Raw genomic sequence first — 15981 nt, forward strand, 5'->3', positions numbered from 1 at the left:
TAAATTTTAGAGTGAAGCATTATGCCTTTACGGCTGACATAAGTAAAGCTTTCCTAAGACCGGGATTGTACCCGCTTGTTATGGCCTGTGAATCCTATTGACCCACTTAGCCCTCTGAAAACCTATCGCTTTAGGAGCGTATTATTTGGTGCTACATCCAGTCCATTCATACTTCAAGTGACGATAAATGCACACCTTAAAAGTATGGAAAGTCCATACGTATGGAAAGTCCACAAGGACGGCAAAGTGTAAAAAGGGTGATTAAATCTTGTGTAATATGTCACTGTGTGGATGCCAGATCCTATATGCACCCAGGTCCTCCACCATTGCCAAATGAGCAATTCGAGTCGTTTAGCAACTAACTCCGCCCGGCCGCAGTGTGGAAAATACTGTATATTTTTTCCAGAAATACAGTAGTTCTATGTAAATAGATGGCCATACTGTATTTAATAATATTTATGTCATAGAAAATGGAAAGCCTGCATCTGCACAGAAGACAGTCACCATTGTTTGTTTGAATTGAGTAACAGACATTAAATATAATGTGAAGAATTTTCGTGCTCTAGAGGTTAAAATTGGGTTGAAACTTCTCAAATAGGAGGCGAAATTGTTGGATGTGCATTCCTGCATAACTTGAGATATCAGGCGACAGGACAGGACAACTCCAGGAACCTCAGATAAGCTGTCTAATTTATGTTTAAATTCTGGCCAGTAAATTTTTCATAAATGTAGGCGAAAGGGGGGGTCCTGTACATGACACATTAGTCTCCAGTCAAATTGTTGAGTGTTACGATTTTAAGATATTCTCCTTCTGTTATGTATATGTGTTTATATATAATAATTTTTTAATTTAATATACAGTCCACAAATTTATATATTTACCAGCATTCCTGGTGATGTTTATTTCCTTTATAATTAATAGGTCCAGAGCAACTTGTGGATATGACAGTGATAGGTATCGAAGGGGGACATTTTTTGCGACCTAGGTGTCCCAAATTCCTACTTGTCTAACTGATAAATAATAATTATCTTTGTTCATTTACTGTTATGTAAATAATGATACATCCAAGTAAATGCAATTTTCCACAATATATATATATATATATATATATATATATATATATATATATATATATATATATATATATATATATATATATATATATATATATATATATATATATATATATATATATATATATATATATATATATATATATACTAATAGGTATATTTTAATACACAGTATGGTACACAATATTTAAAAGATACAGTATTGGTACAAGGATGGCACATACAGAACATGAGGCCCAAGGGACACATTTCAAGCACACACTGCTACATGTTTATCACAAATTACAATATAAAACTCTCATCCAGCTCCTTATATATATATATATATATATATATATATATATATATATATATATATATAACAGCCACTGTGAAAAAAAAATAGAAAATTCCAATCACTTTCGTGACTTTTCACATTATCAAGGAATTCCTTGATAATGTGAAAAGTAGCGAAAGAGCTTGGAATTTCACTATTTTTCACAGTGGATGTTCTGCATATTGTGATATCACCTGTTAACTGTGATCTTATTGCATATATATATATGTCGTGCCGAATACGTAAAACTGGCCAATTAGCAAGAACTCACTTTTAACTAAATCCTTTCTAAAATTTTCTCTTACACGTTTAAAGATATATTTTTTTCATTTATGTTAATGTAAAAATTAATATTTTTGTACCAAAAGTACCTTAGAAAACTTTCCTAACCTTTTCATAAAAAGCGCAATTGAATTTAGCCGAATGCAACTAAATATATTTTAGATAACTTTACAATAATTTAATAATAAATAAACACAATGAAATATATTTTTCTCGATAGGTTCAGAATGACTTTTGAGAAATTTTTGAATACACAAATTTTCGCATGCCTTATTCGGCTAGAAGAGCGTTGCTATTTAAGCCAAAATCGCAAGTTTTACCTATTCGGCATGACATTATATATATATATATATATATATATATATATATATATATATATATATATATATATATATATATATATATATATATATATATATATATATATATATATATATATATATATATAAGTGTATACATACATATAAGTTGCTTGCACTTTTAATTTATACTAAGTATGTGACTAAAAAAATGGAAAAAATAGAAGTGTTCTTCATAATGACAGTGTATGAATTTCTATGAAATACATTAACATGATGGGACGGAATTTTAGTATTGGGAAAACTGGCGGCAACACTTCTGCTGTGACTGAGAAGTGTGTACGACCAAGCTGGATGGGTTAGTATGTCATGCATTCACTTTTCAACGCACTCTATTCACTATTTACTTTTATACTTGATTTTGCATTTAATAGACCACGATTCCGTAGTTTATTATTCTATCAATTAAAAGAAATGTGAGGCAGTGTGGGGGGATGTCAAAGTAGAAGCAATGTTCTTAAAGAACAATTGGCAGCTGTGGGTTGGATGGGACCAGTAAGACGGGTGAAGCTCAGGTGTTTGTCAGTACACTTCCGGAGGTAATACAAGGTGGTGTCACGCAAGGTGGGAGTGTTTATTCTGTTCTATGTGAGTGTTTTTTACTGTTTGGTGCTTGAGTTTAATTATTATAGTCATATTTGTAATGAACGATGTATGTGAAACATGTCTTGTGACTTATTTAATCTATTTAAACGTCACTGTGCACGTGCAACCTACAACTTCATGTACGATATTAAAGTGGTATTATAAGAAATTTTAGATTTGTAATTCATTAGATGAATTATTTACAATTATGATAGTAAGTAGCCTTCAGGAGGCTATATATAAGAACTTATGTTATCTTGCCATACAGCATCACATTATCTTAAAATTTCTCACCTGTGAGTTGATCACCTTAATAAGGGACTCTGTTGTGTTGACAATAGGCCTCTCCTCCCTGAGTTATAAGTGGGAAGATGTGATAAATATGATGCCACACTGGTAGACAGGTATTCAGTACGATAGATATGATGACAAACCAGTAGACAGGTGCCTTGATGCCAAGGAAGAACTTTTGATTCAAAATATTTTAGTTACCGTTTCCTTTCTCGGACCAATACTGACTACCTCCGATTCCCCAGGTACTGTTTGGTCTATACGGCTTTAGCGCTTTCAACTAAATATAATAATAAAGCTGGACAGGCGATCCCATTTAACAACAACAACAACAACAACAACAACAACAACAAAAATGAAATGCTCGTCACTGCTCTGGAGAATCGTGAATTTTTTTTAAATTTAAACACTGACAGATTTTCAACAATACATCTTGCAATGTATGGATACCATTGCATTTGTTGCTGCTGAGCAACAACAATAACTGCATTAAAAAATATTACAGTTTATTACTAGGCGAAAACATACCTCCGTATATTAAGTATATATATATATATATATATATATATATATATATATATATATAATATGGTATTAATATTACCCTTAGGATGAGGTAAATAAGATTTTAATCACATGTTATTATAAAGTATATATTGTTATTTTTTGTGTTTAGTTCAACATGTTTATAACTATTACGTAAATCACTCTAGTAAAATCACAGATGGTGATTCAATCTTTCGTTTATATTTCAAGATATTTTCATATATCACTGAATATCTTCGTGTATCCCAGAATACATTTTGATACATCACTGATTAATTATATCTTCATGTATCCTGATTCTATCTTGGTGTGTCTGAATATGTATTGGTGTAATCCTAAATCTGCATGCATGTTTTTTTCTGAATATATAAATCTTGGTCACCAGAGAGAATTTATATTCTATATCTGAGTTTGTAACATAATTTTGCATCTTGAGGTTAATGATGAGCTTGGGGAAAGTGATCACAAATCACTCAGTTTTAATATATCATGGAATTCCCCTAATAATGGCAATCAAGTCTCCGTCCCTGACTTTCGCTTGGCTGATTTCATAGGACTGAAAAATTACTTAGGTGGGCTGAACTGGAATGACCTGACTAAGGGTCAGGTAGGTGGTGATGGTTGCCGATATGATGCTTTCCAGGGCATAGTTCTAGCTGCTCAGTCAAATTATGTTCCAAATAGGGAAATCAGATCAAACAAAAATGATCCTAAATGGATGAACAATAGATTAAAATATCTGATTGGTCAAAAGAGAGGCATATATAGGCAAATCAAAAGAGGAGAGGGGCAATTAAGAAATCGATATATTCAGTTAAAGAGAGAAATAAAAAAGGGAATTAGAAAAGCAAAAAGAGATTATGAGGTTAGAGTTGCAAGAGAATCGAAGACTAACCCAAAAGGATTCTTTCAGGTATACAGAAGTAAGATCAGGGACAAGATAGGCCCACTCAAAAGTTCCTCGGGTCAGCTCACTGACAGTGATAAGGAAATGTGTAGAATTTTTAACACATACTTCCTCTCAGTTTTTACACAGGAGGATACCAGCGATATTCCAGTAATGATAAATTATGTAGAACAGGACGATAATAAACTGTGCACTATTAGGGTCACAAGTGACATGGTCCTTAGGCAAATAGATAAATTAAAACCTAACAAATCCCCAGGCCCTGATGAACTGTATGCAAGGGTTCTAAAGGAATGTAAAGAGGAGCTTAGCACACCTTTGGCTAATCTTTTCAACATATCACTACAAACTGGCATGGTGCCAGATAAGTGGAAAATGGCAAATGTGATACCTATTTTCAAAACAGGTGACAGGTCCTTAGCTTCGAACTATAGACCAATAAGCCTAACCTCCATAGTGGGAAAATTTATGGAATCAATAATTGCCGAGGCAGTTCGTAGCCACCTTGAAAAGCATAAATTAATCAACGAATCTCAGCATGGTTTTACAAAGGGGCGTTACTGCCTTACGAATTTATTAACTTTTTTCACTAAGGTATTTGAGGAGGTAGATCATGGTAATGAATATGATATTGTGTATATGGACTTCAGTAAGGCTTTTGACAGGGTCCCACATCAGAGACTATTGAGGAAAATTAAAGCACATGGAATAGGAGGAGAAATTTTTTCCTGGATAGAGGCATGGTTGACAAATAGGCAGCAGAGAGTTTGCATAAATGGGGAGAAATCAGAGTGGGGAAGCGTCACGAGCGGTGTTCCTCAGGGGTCAGTGTTGGGCCCCCTGCTGTTCACAATCTACATAAACGACATAGATGAGGGCATAAAGAGCGACATCGGCAAGTTTGCCGATGACACCAAAATAGGCCGTCGAATTCATTCTGACGAGGACATTCGAGCACTCCAGGAAGATTTGAATAGACTGATGCAGTGGTCGGAGAAGTGGCAGATGCAGTTTAATATAGACAAATGCAAAGTTCTAAATGTTGGACAGGACAATAACCATGCCACATATAAGCTAAATAATGTAGATCTTAATATTACGGATTGCGAAAAAGATTTAGGAGTTCTGGTTAGCAGTAATCTGAAACCAAGACAACAGTGCATAAGTGTTCGCAATAAAGCTAATAGAATCCTTGGCTTCATATCAAGAAGCATAAATAATAGGAGTCCTCAGGTTGTTCAACTCTATACATCCTTGGTTAGGCCTCATTTAGATTATGCTGCACAGTTTTGGTCACCATATTACAGAATGGATATAAATTCTCTGGAAAATGTACAAAGGAGGATGACAAAGTTGATCCCATGTATCAGAAACCTTCCCTATGAGGATAGACTAAGGGCCCTGAATCTGCACTCTCTAGAAAGACGTAGAATTAGGGGGGATATGATTGAGGTGTATAAATGGAAGACAGGAATAAATAAAGGGGATGTAAATAGTGTGCTGAAAATATCTAGCCTAGACAGGACTCGCAGCAATGGTTTTAAGTTGGAAAAATTCAGATTCAGGAAGGATATAGGAAAGTACTGGTTTGGTAATAGAGTTGTGGATGAGTGGAACAAACTCCCGAGTACAGTTATAGAGGCCACAACGTTGTGTAGCTTTAAAAATAGGTTGGATAAATACATGAGTGGATTTGGGTGGGTGTGAGTTGGACCTGATAGCTTGTGCTACCAGGTCGGTTGCCGTATTCCTCCCTTAAGTCAATGTGACCTGACCTGGCTAGGTTGGGTGCATTGGCTTAAGCCGGTAGGAGACTTGGACCTGCCTCGCATGGGCCAGTAGGCCTTCTGCAGTGTTCCTTAGTTCTTATGTTCTTATTTATGCTCACGAAGTTAGTGTGTATCATGTGGAGATTAGTTTACATTTACAATAGAAATTTTGAAGTTCCTGCAAATATTATTTTGTCTTGCATGTGTCTGGAACCAGTATAGTTTAGATGGCCTTGGAGGGCTGGGAAGAAGTTTGCTCATAGCACTAATATGTATGTATTATTATTATTATTATTATAATCAAGGAAAGTTTATCACCTCTGTCTTCACCTAGTCTGTTCAATATACAACCTTTACGTTAAGGAAGTTATTCTTTTACATTTTCTGGCAATTTTAGCGTTGAGTTGGCTTTGTGCCTCCTAATTTTATTTAAATCTTTCAAATGAATTCATATCAGCAATATTACTGTCAGTTCAACGAGTCATCATGTCATTGCCACCTCTTGTGCTGGCATTTGTTCTCGGGTCATGGAAAACTGGTCTTTATCTACATTTGCGTGGCTTATGACTCGGTGGAAACTCATCACGTGCACCTATCTCTCAAGGCCACGGCTCCTTACCTGGAGTCTTTATGCCATCCAGATGTTGCTGCAAACACAGTTACCCAGCTGAGATCAACATTACCTTGTCGACTATCGCCTAGGAAAGGAAGATGCTTGGTATATCCGGTTTGCGCCATATGGTTTATAGCGAGATTTGTCATCCACCTTCTTAGGGATATAATTTAAGTATATTTCAATTATTTTCATTGTCACAACAAAGAGAAGTTACCAGTAACGTAGAATGTATTTAGAACAGCTGCGAGCTTCATCCTTGGCTTTCACCTGCTGGATAAATAAAACATTTATCTCAATACACTGTGAATTACTTTCGACTTTCGCAGTGTTCGTCCGTTTGTTGTGAATTGCACCTCATGCCTGGTGTCACTTTCTCAACTCAGACAATTCACCGTTACTCTTCACTTAGCATCAGTTAAGTCATACAGGGTCCCATTGTTTTATGCTAGAGAGGAACTTCGTGTTAAAAGCAGTCACCATTCATCATTTGAAAGGTCGAGTCTTTAACCCATGGCTTTTTGACTCTACATTTGCATCAGACGTTGTTTTTAATGACTTACAAATCCAGCTCAGTTATTGGTTAATCATAGATATTCATCATCGTTTCGCGAAAGTCTGCTTAATCACTGGTACCCAGCACCCGTATGAAGGCGGATTATTAATGACTAAGCAGGTCCTCATTTTCATTGATGGACAAAATATCCTCTCCACCGGATACAAAAGCGAACTGTTGCCAGCAGTGGAGAAAAGAAACAGGTACTACGCAAGTTTTGAATGTGACAGTATTTTGCTCCATGAAGAGCTTTATTAAGTCGTTAACATTTCCTCTACACAGAGTGAAAAGTAGTCACAAGAAAACCTTGTCCTACACCTGTATGTTTAGCTCCCCCCTTCCCAATCACCTCTCTCAAGGCCAGGGTGTGGTCGAGACAGAATTACAAATGATCACGATTCAGTTTGTACAGTGTTACTGGCGAGAGCGAGAGCAGAATGCCAAGTTGATCTGGCAAGTGTGCCTCTGTTTTAGCTGGTCACACAACCGGATTTCAGATTCCTGTTAAAGTTTTTAGAAATTGATGACATTCACTTTCAGCAAAGTATACAGAAAGTGAAGAGAAATTACAGAATGTCGGTGTACTCTGACCTATAAGAAATAGCGAGGAATAGCTAATCATTGACTCATACACTGTGAGACACAAAAGTTACTACTATACAACACGTATTAATTATTTGTATAGGTACGTGAAGAGCCAAGCCCGTGTTGTGCAAGTGTGAAGGAAGCTCGATCCTCTGTCCACTAATAGAGAGACAGAAACTTTCCTCCGGCTGCCCAGCTTCCTTCTACGTATATTAAGAAAGTTATCAAGAACTGCTGAATCTGCTACCTCTCAAAAGGAGGTTTTCCTTCTAGACATCAATAAAAGTGAGAACCCAGTGTTATCAGCTAGTCTGCGTCTCGTGTGTATCATGTGTGGTACTGAGCCCATTATTTTTTTACAGTCCGTCCTTTTTTAAATGTTTACGCCATGTAAGTTTTTTCTCTGCATGATATGCCTTTTTGTCTAATTTCCTTTCTTCCTGATTCTAGACATTCGTTACAGGCTCATCAGTCTTATTGTTTTCTGGTAGAGGTTGCTGTATAGCCCTTGTGGTTTAGCGCTTGTTTTTGATTATAATATAATCCGGTAGAGGTTATCCCTAATAATAATAATAATAATAATAATAATTTTATTTTTAGGATTTGGTTAGTATTACAGTTCATAACAAATAATTCCAACAATAATACCAATGACAATTGTGTTGCATTTGCATTAAAACAAAAACAAAACCAGTTCAAGGTTTGAATCCCCAATTTTTTTAGAAAATGTTAAAGGTGTTTTTCTTTCAAGGGAGATAAATCGACTTTGTATATATTGGGAAGAACAGCAATATATATATGAACTTGGAGGGATGAAAATCTCAGTATTTACATACATACATAGAGATTGTTTCAATCCTATGTTAGGATTAAAGATTTTTTGACTGGTGGTGAGCAGGTCAAGTGCAGTCTAATGTCTCTCTGTAGTTGATAGTTTTTAAACTATCAACTAACTCTCACCTTCCGTGGATCAAACCTGATTACTTGCCATTACCTAGATGCTATATCACCCTCACTGGTTTAACCCATTTCCCATAAATATAAATGTAATAAAGATATATGAATTATGTTAAGGTAATATAAAATAATAAAATTGAGCTTATTACAAAAAAAAATTGGGATTAATTTGAAATAAGGTAATTTGTAACATGTATGATCTGCTGGTATTAAATCTGAAATACTGTTGTTCATCTTTTAAGTCGTTTTTTTTTTTTTTTTTTTTTTTTTATATATTTTATTTAAAACATGACATTACAAAAATATAATATGTAAAACTCATTTAAGTCTATAAATTAACACAATCCTCCCTACAGCTAATATTACACCACACTTACAACTCCGTGTGGGTACACCCCCCCCCTCCCTGCTCCCTCATCCTATCACTTACCCAAACCATGTTGGAGCTACTCAACAGAATTACATGATATGAACAACACTTTTATATACACATCCCTCGAAATGGTACTTAATAATCGACTACAGACCATGCAATGCATTGCACTGAACATATTATACAGACATATTACCCCCCCCCCTAGTGGTTATCCAACCACCCCACTATTTACAGCCTAACACACTATAAACAATGAATGTTGCCTAATCTAAAGTCACACAGCAATGATCAAAACATTAATTTATGTAATTGTCCTAATGGTTCAGTTACATAATATGTATTACACAACAATGGTGATATAGAAAAGTCACAAAGACATACAAAATTACTACAAAACCATAAGAATAAACTTAGTCTCAAAATCCAACACATGTAAGCCTCTACACATTTAAACATGCAATTCCAGTGTTAAAGCAATAACACAGCTTCAACTATGACATTCAAGCTCTATACAGCTTATATGGACATTACAGTGCTATTGACAACAGTACAATACAACATAAAATATAACCATGACATAAGTAACACAAAGACTGTGCCTAGCACACACCTAACCACAAAAACCTATAACACCACTGTTGCCCAACTTTATTTACACTATCTGACGTGCATTAACCTCTTTACTCTCAAAACAAAACTGAAAATTGCAGAACACCAGTGACGAACAATAATGCACAGACATTAATACAAACATATCACATCATATCTCTGGACACCGTGCATGATCACAGCATCAACACTATGCAGTGCAAGGCACCTAGAAAACAAGTTGGAGCAAATACATGCAATTATTATAGCAAAACTCCAAATTACAATGTCATTACCGTAAATCAATATTACCACACACAATATGTATAATAAGTGTAAAGTCCAGTCACACAAAAACTGGCCAGCTCCACAGGTGCTAGCACCCGTGGTCCACATATTATTCACTCATGCATCACTCATCCAACACTCTCGCAAACATTTGTTATCCATTACCAGGGAGGCAACCCTGTTTTCACCTCTGACTTCCCTACCCCAGCAACACTTTCCAATCATACCCTCCCCTCCCTCGTATATTACAAGTCTAATAAAACCTGTAACGTAAGTTGCCTATATCCCTCTGAAAAATCCTTCACCCACCTCCTCCCATAAATTTCCTTATTTCTACATACCGTTTTATAGAACGTTAACGCTAACACCCTCCTCTTCACCTCAGTAACCTGTTTCCCCCGCAATCCCCACACTATATAGATATAATCTGCCATAATGTATCCCACAGCTCTGATTACACGTTCCTCCCAACCCCCCCACGTCGAGACTTAATGCTCTCAATACAGAAATTCCTTTACCTCCTATCCTATTTATCACCCTATTTACCCACCCCTTGACACTCATCAGTCCATCACAAAAATATACTACATGAAAAGCCGACTCCTCCCCACCACATATCCCACACTCCCCCCCGTCAACGACTCGTCTATCCCGTAGAACCACACCCGATGGTAAAATGCCGTGCAGGAAACGATACATTACATCCCGAACACGAGGTTGCAACCTCATCCTACTCAACCTATTCCATATACTTCCCCATGCATACATGGGGAAAATTCCCTCTACAGGCGCTACAACCCTCCTGGCTAACAATCTACACAACCTACCTATTTTAACCTTTGCTGGCTCTCGATCCCACGCCAGAGCCATCAACACAGTTTCACACTCATGCAACTCAACTCCTGTATACATCCGTTGCAATCTGTTATGAATCCTGGCCAAACCCCCCCCCACCCACACTTTCCCTCATCACCTCCCTTTTAATGAAGACACATTTGACCCTCCGCTTTAAGTCCAGCAATCCCAGCCCCCCCCTTACTTACAGGTAACATTACCACATCCCTCTTAATCCAATCACAGCTCGAACCCCACAAGAATTTAAAAACCTTCCTAAGTATGTTGGTTATTGCTGGTCCAGTTAATGGGAACACGGCTGCCACGTGCCATACTTTGCTATACAGTAAGATATTAATAACAATGGCACGCTGCACAAGGGTCAAATGATAAGGTCGCAATGCACCCAAGCGTCCCTGAATCCTTTCTACCATCCTAAGCGAGTTTTCCATGCGTGCCACAGGTAGATCGTCTGCATAAATAAGACCGCAGATTTTTAACGAATTCACCTGCCTCCTCACAACTGCACTACCCCAATCAACCCTACCCGCCCAAGCTCCTAACCCCATGACCATGGATTTATCTGAATTTACCCTCATACCAGTTGCCCCTGCGAACATTTGTACTACCCCGTCTAATGTGTCCATTGACATCCCCTCCCTGATCAGAACAGTTGTATCATCCACATACCCAATTAAAACTGGCCAAACCCTCGCAACCTCACACCCTGGTCCCACTACGTGACACATACGCTGCTCCATCAATCTATAAAAGGGGTCCTGTACGCACGCAAACAATAATTGTGACATAGGACACCCCTGCCTAAGTCCCCTACCCATTACAATCTTCCCACCCAATCGACCATTAATCTGTACCCTCGCCATTGCACCTCCATACAACGCCTCAACCCAGCCCACTATTTCTTCCCCAAACCCCTGACCCCTGAGGATGGCTTTCAATGCTTTCCGATCCACTCTATCGTATGCCCCTTGCCAATCGAGCGCCACCAAACCTCCCTCCCTCCCCCCCCCTTTTGCCTCCACGAAATCCCTAAGTAACCCATGCCCCTCCACCATAGACCTCCCTGGCAAACCAAACTGAGTTTTTGATACTACCCGCCCCACCACACACTTGACCCGATTTCCCAAAATCTTCGCAAACAATTTATAATCTGCGCATAACGAGATCGCCCGGTAATCCCGAAGCGTATGCTGCCCCTTACCCTTCGGTACCAATACAACGACAGCCGTTGCCTGCTTCTCACCCAGCTCACCTCTCTCCTTCATGCAATTTAATAACCTAACCAGAAAATGCCTCAATAATTCCCAATGCTGCTGATAAAACTCTGCCGGGAGTCCATCAATTCCCGGTGCTTTGCCCTTTCGCATTCCACTTAAAGCCCTCCATATTTCCCCCTCAGTTATTTCCCCACCCAGTGCTTCCCTATCACTGTTACACAACTGACATACCACACTCCCACACACCTGTTCTAAAACCCCATCCTCTACCCCTTCTCGTTGCCAGTACTTCTCATACCACTTGTCAGCAAACGCCCCCATTCCTTCCGTAGCTTGTATGACCTGCCCCTCCCTGTACCCTCCTATCGATTCATGAACCTCCAACCATGGAATAGTCATTGCCTGCTGTCTTTGTTTCTGCCTACGCAATACGCACGATGAAGGTCTATCGCCCCATAACACCTCTTCCACCCCCGCCTGTACCCTCACCGCTTGGAACCTCTCATCCTGTACCTCACGCAGCCTCCCTTTAATTGCAATAATTTCATCCATTGGATAAGTGCCCGCCACCCCCCCCCCCTCGCATAACAACCCCGTAATCTATCCTCCAAATAGTTAGCAAGCCCATATTTTAAAGAATTGATACGTTTCCCTTCCTTTACGTAATATTGCTTAATCCGTTCTTTAGCCACACCATCCCACCACATCACCACATCCTCTACCTCATTTATCTCTGCACGTAACCCCTCCCACAGCGTTGCAAATCCCTCTATCCCCTCCTCATCACCTAACACACTTGTATTTAATTTCCAATATCCCCTAGATATACCTGCCAGTGACTCCCACGCCACCTCTGCTACTACCGCCCGATGATCCGAATAAGCTACTTCTATTGTACGGAAAAATGTCAACCCAACCCCTTGAGATATATACAGCCTATCCAACCTAGCAGCGTAACCCCGTCTTACAAAAGTGTGCTCTACCTCCCACGCCCCTCCTCCAACCGCATCCCGCAACTGAATATCCCTCAAAAGATCTCGCAAGGCCGCTGACACGTGCCCCGCCCCTTTTGGTTCCACGTCAGCCCTCCTAATAACGCAGTTCCAGTCCCCACCAACGACGGCCACTGCAGGTAAACCACGTAAGAAGAAAACTAGTTCTTCACATACAAAATCCCTTTTTACCCTCACATCATTTTCCGCTGGTGCATACACACATACAAAAGATACCCGCTGTCCCATCCACCACCCGTCCACGCGCAATACTCTTCCCCCCCTCCCCCCTCACTTCTTAGCAACACAAACGGGCTTGCCTCCCTGATCAATATACCCACACCACCTTTCAGACGTGCAGATGGCAGAGTCATGACCTGAAACCCCTCCACCTCGAGCACTCTTCCCTCCTTGAAATTGTGTTCTTGCAGGAACACTACATCCACCCTATATTTATACAGAAACATTCGAAACCATTCCTTCTTCACACTGTTACACAGTCCTTTTACGTTCACAGTCATACACCTAAGGCCTCTTTATAGTTTCCAACCCTTCCTCCTCTCTTCATTCATCCCAGGGCCTCCTGCCCCAGAGCCAGCACAAGGCTTCACACCATCAACCCCTCCCCCTTTTTTGCGATGCCTCTTATCGTGACTGCTTCGACATTGCTCTTCCTTCCTCCCAGACCTCTGCGCCGGCGTCAGGACATCTGAGTCTGACGCCGCCACTCTCTTCCTCGTGATGCCCTCTACATCCATGTTATCTTCTGAGGTTCCCTCACGATGAACCTCAACCTCCACCACGCCCCGTTCCACAGCACACGGCGACAACTCTCTCTTACTAGTTGGCCCGTCAACCCTGCTATGTTTTTTTATCCTTACATTCCTCTACAGGCAACGCCGTGCCTCTCACCAGCTCAGGAACAACATCCTCTGCAGGCGGTGTCAATGTCCTTAACACTTCCTGAAGCTCTTCCTCTAGAGCCTGCACCTCCTCCTGCACTTGCACTTCTGTACTTTTCCTTTGTGTAGTAACAGATCCTTTTACATCACAGCTTACCTCACACATGCCAGTCTCCTCTTTGGAATCCTCCACCTCTTCACTCCACAAGCGCCCAGGCCCTTGCTTTCGCACTGGGCTCTCAACAGCTATCACGCTGGTAACTGGTGCTTCAGCAGTTTGCGCTGGCGCCCTCCTCAGCTTCACGCACTCTGCCGCCATATGGTCGTACGCCCCACATATTCTGCACGTACGTCTCTGTCCGGCATACGATACCATAACTTGCGTCCTGAAGTCCTCCAACACGACGTAAGACGGTATGGGATGTCTCAGAGTCATCTTCAGGGAAAAGGTACCCTCCGGACGTCCCATGTAAGCACCTGCCGTCCATTTGCCCTTTTGTGCCAGATGTACGGTTCCATATGTCTCAAAAACACTCCTTATGTCAGCCTCATCTGCCTCAAATGGGACATTACGTATCTTAACCCACGTAAAGTGGCGAGATACGTCGATCAAACGCACCTTCACAGCTGGAGTAGCGTCAAGACTCACGTCTTGGAATCTCGTCACCAAAGACTCATACACGGACGTGGAATTCAGTTTGACGAAGATTCTATAAGCCCCATTCAGGGCTACACCATACACCTCATCGTCCTGGATTCCATAGGTCTCCCTAATGATTGTTGGGAGTAAGACTTGCACTGAAGAGGGTGAAATCGCCCCACGAAGCAGCTCAATACCAATGGTATTTACGCGCCTCCTCACACTCAGCGCCATGTTGATACAAGGTAGCTCGCCTGAAAACAGGAGAGGGGTGCAGCGCACAACCTCACTCGACCGTGGTCAGGCAGCGAGTGACCTGAAATTTTGTGCTTTTAAGTCGTTCAGGGGAAATGTTCCATTGTGCTCAGGCAGTGTTCTTCGGCATTTATTTTTACGTTGATTGGTTTGTATATTAGTTATGCATTTTTGTTTCCGATGTTTGGTTCTCGACGCTGACAACTTTCTTTCCAAGTGGGAATGAATGTGTCGTTTCTCAAAGCTCTTGGATGAAGCGTTGGATGAACATGCAGTGGTAATTGCTCGTTTCCCTTCTGATGTATTTATGCTCTCTCTCACGTCAGTCTTCCCTCTCTGCGCGTAAACTTTGTGTATTTTATGTTGTTGTAGTTTCTTCTGAATGCTAGTCTCCTCCTCCCCTTCCCCGCTTGTTTTCCCTTCCATACAGTCACCTCAGTGAGGTGTTGGAATGTTTTGTTTCACAGTGTTTGTTAAAATGAAGACTGCTGCTGACACTTTACCTTCTTCTCCCACCACCACCACCACCACCACCACCACCACCACCACCACTGTATCAGGGGACTATCAGGTGCAAATAACCTACACTTCCAGCTCTAGCTGCCGCCGCCGTCGCCGCCGCCGGTGGTGGTAGTGTAACACAGTCGATAAATCTGTCATGAGTGCCCTTGTGTTTCCAAGGATACAGTTATTTAAGCATTAACACAGCGTGAAGACGCTCTTAATGAGATCTAGAGAGATCATCACTAGGGTACATGGGAAAGACAAATAGCAGAGGACTTGGAAGTCCACACCGAGGCTATCTGAAGAGAAGAAATATTTGCTTCTACTTAGGTTAAAGATTATCCTGCATTTTCTAGGTATAAGAGTCAATGACAGACGCAGAAGTTCTTGGCCTCGCACTTCCTCCCTCACGCCACATTCCCCCGGCAACTGTTCTGAGAGATAATATCTTTATTTACTACAAGTACATGTACAAGGTATACAGGCCTAGCTGACATCAATGACATACTACTATATAGAAAGCC

General features: G+C 40.2%; 1 protein-coding gene across 4 annotated transcripts in view; it reads left to right on the forward strand.

The window, feature by feature from the left end:
• Nucleotides 1-2468: 2468 nt before the first annotated feature.
• Nucleotides 2469-15981, forward strand: part of LOC128696869 (aminopeptidase N) — a 34435-nt gene continuing 20922 nt past the window's right edge. For 2 of the 4 annotated variants that reach the window (XM_070096041.1, XM_070096043.1), the window contains exon 1: nt 2469-2619. The gene's annotated coding sequence lies outside the window, so the exon portion shown is untranslated. Of the gene's footprint in view, nt 2620-7983; nt 8169-15981 lie in introns of all 4 variants that reach the window. The other 2 variants (XM_070096042.1, XM_053788301.2) reach the window with 2 other exon arrangements.

The sequence above is a fragment of the Cherax quadricarinatus genome, chromosome 52 (assembly GCF_038502225.1).
Source record: "Cherax quadricarinatus isolate ZL_2023a chromosome 52, ASM3850222v1, whole genome shotgun sequence".
NCBI lineage: Eukaryota > Metazoa > Arthropoda > Malacostraca > Decapoda > Parastacidae > Cherax > Cherax quadricarinatus.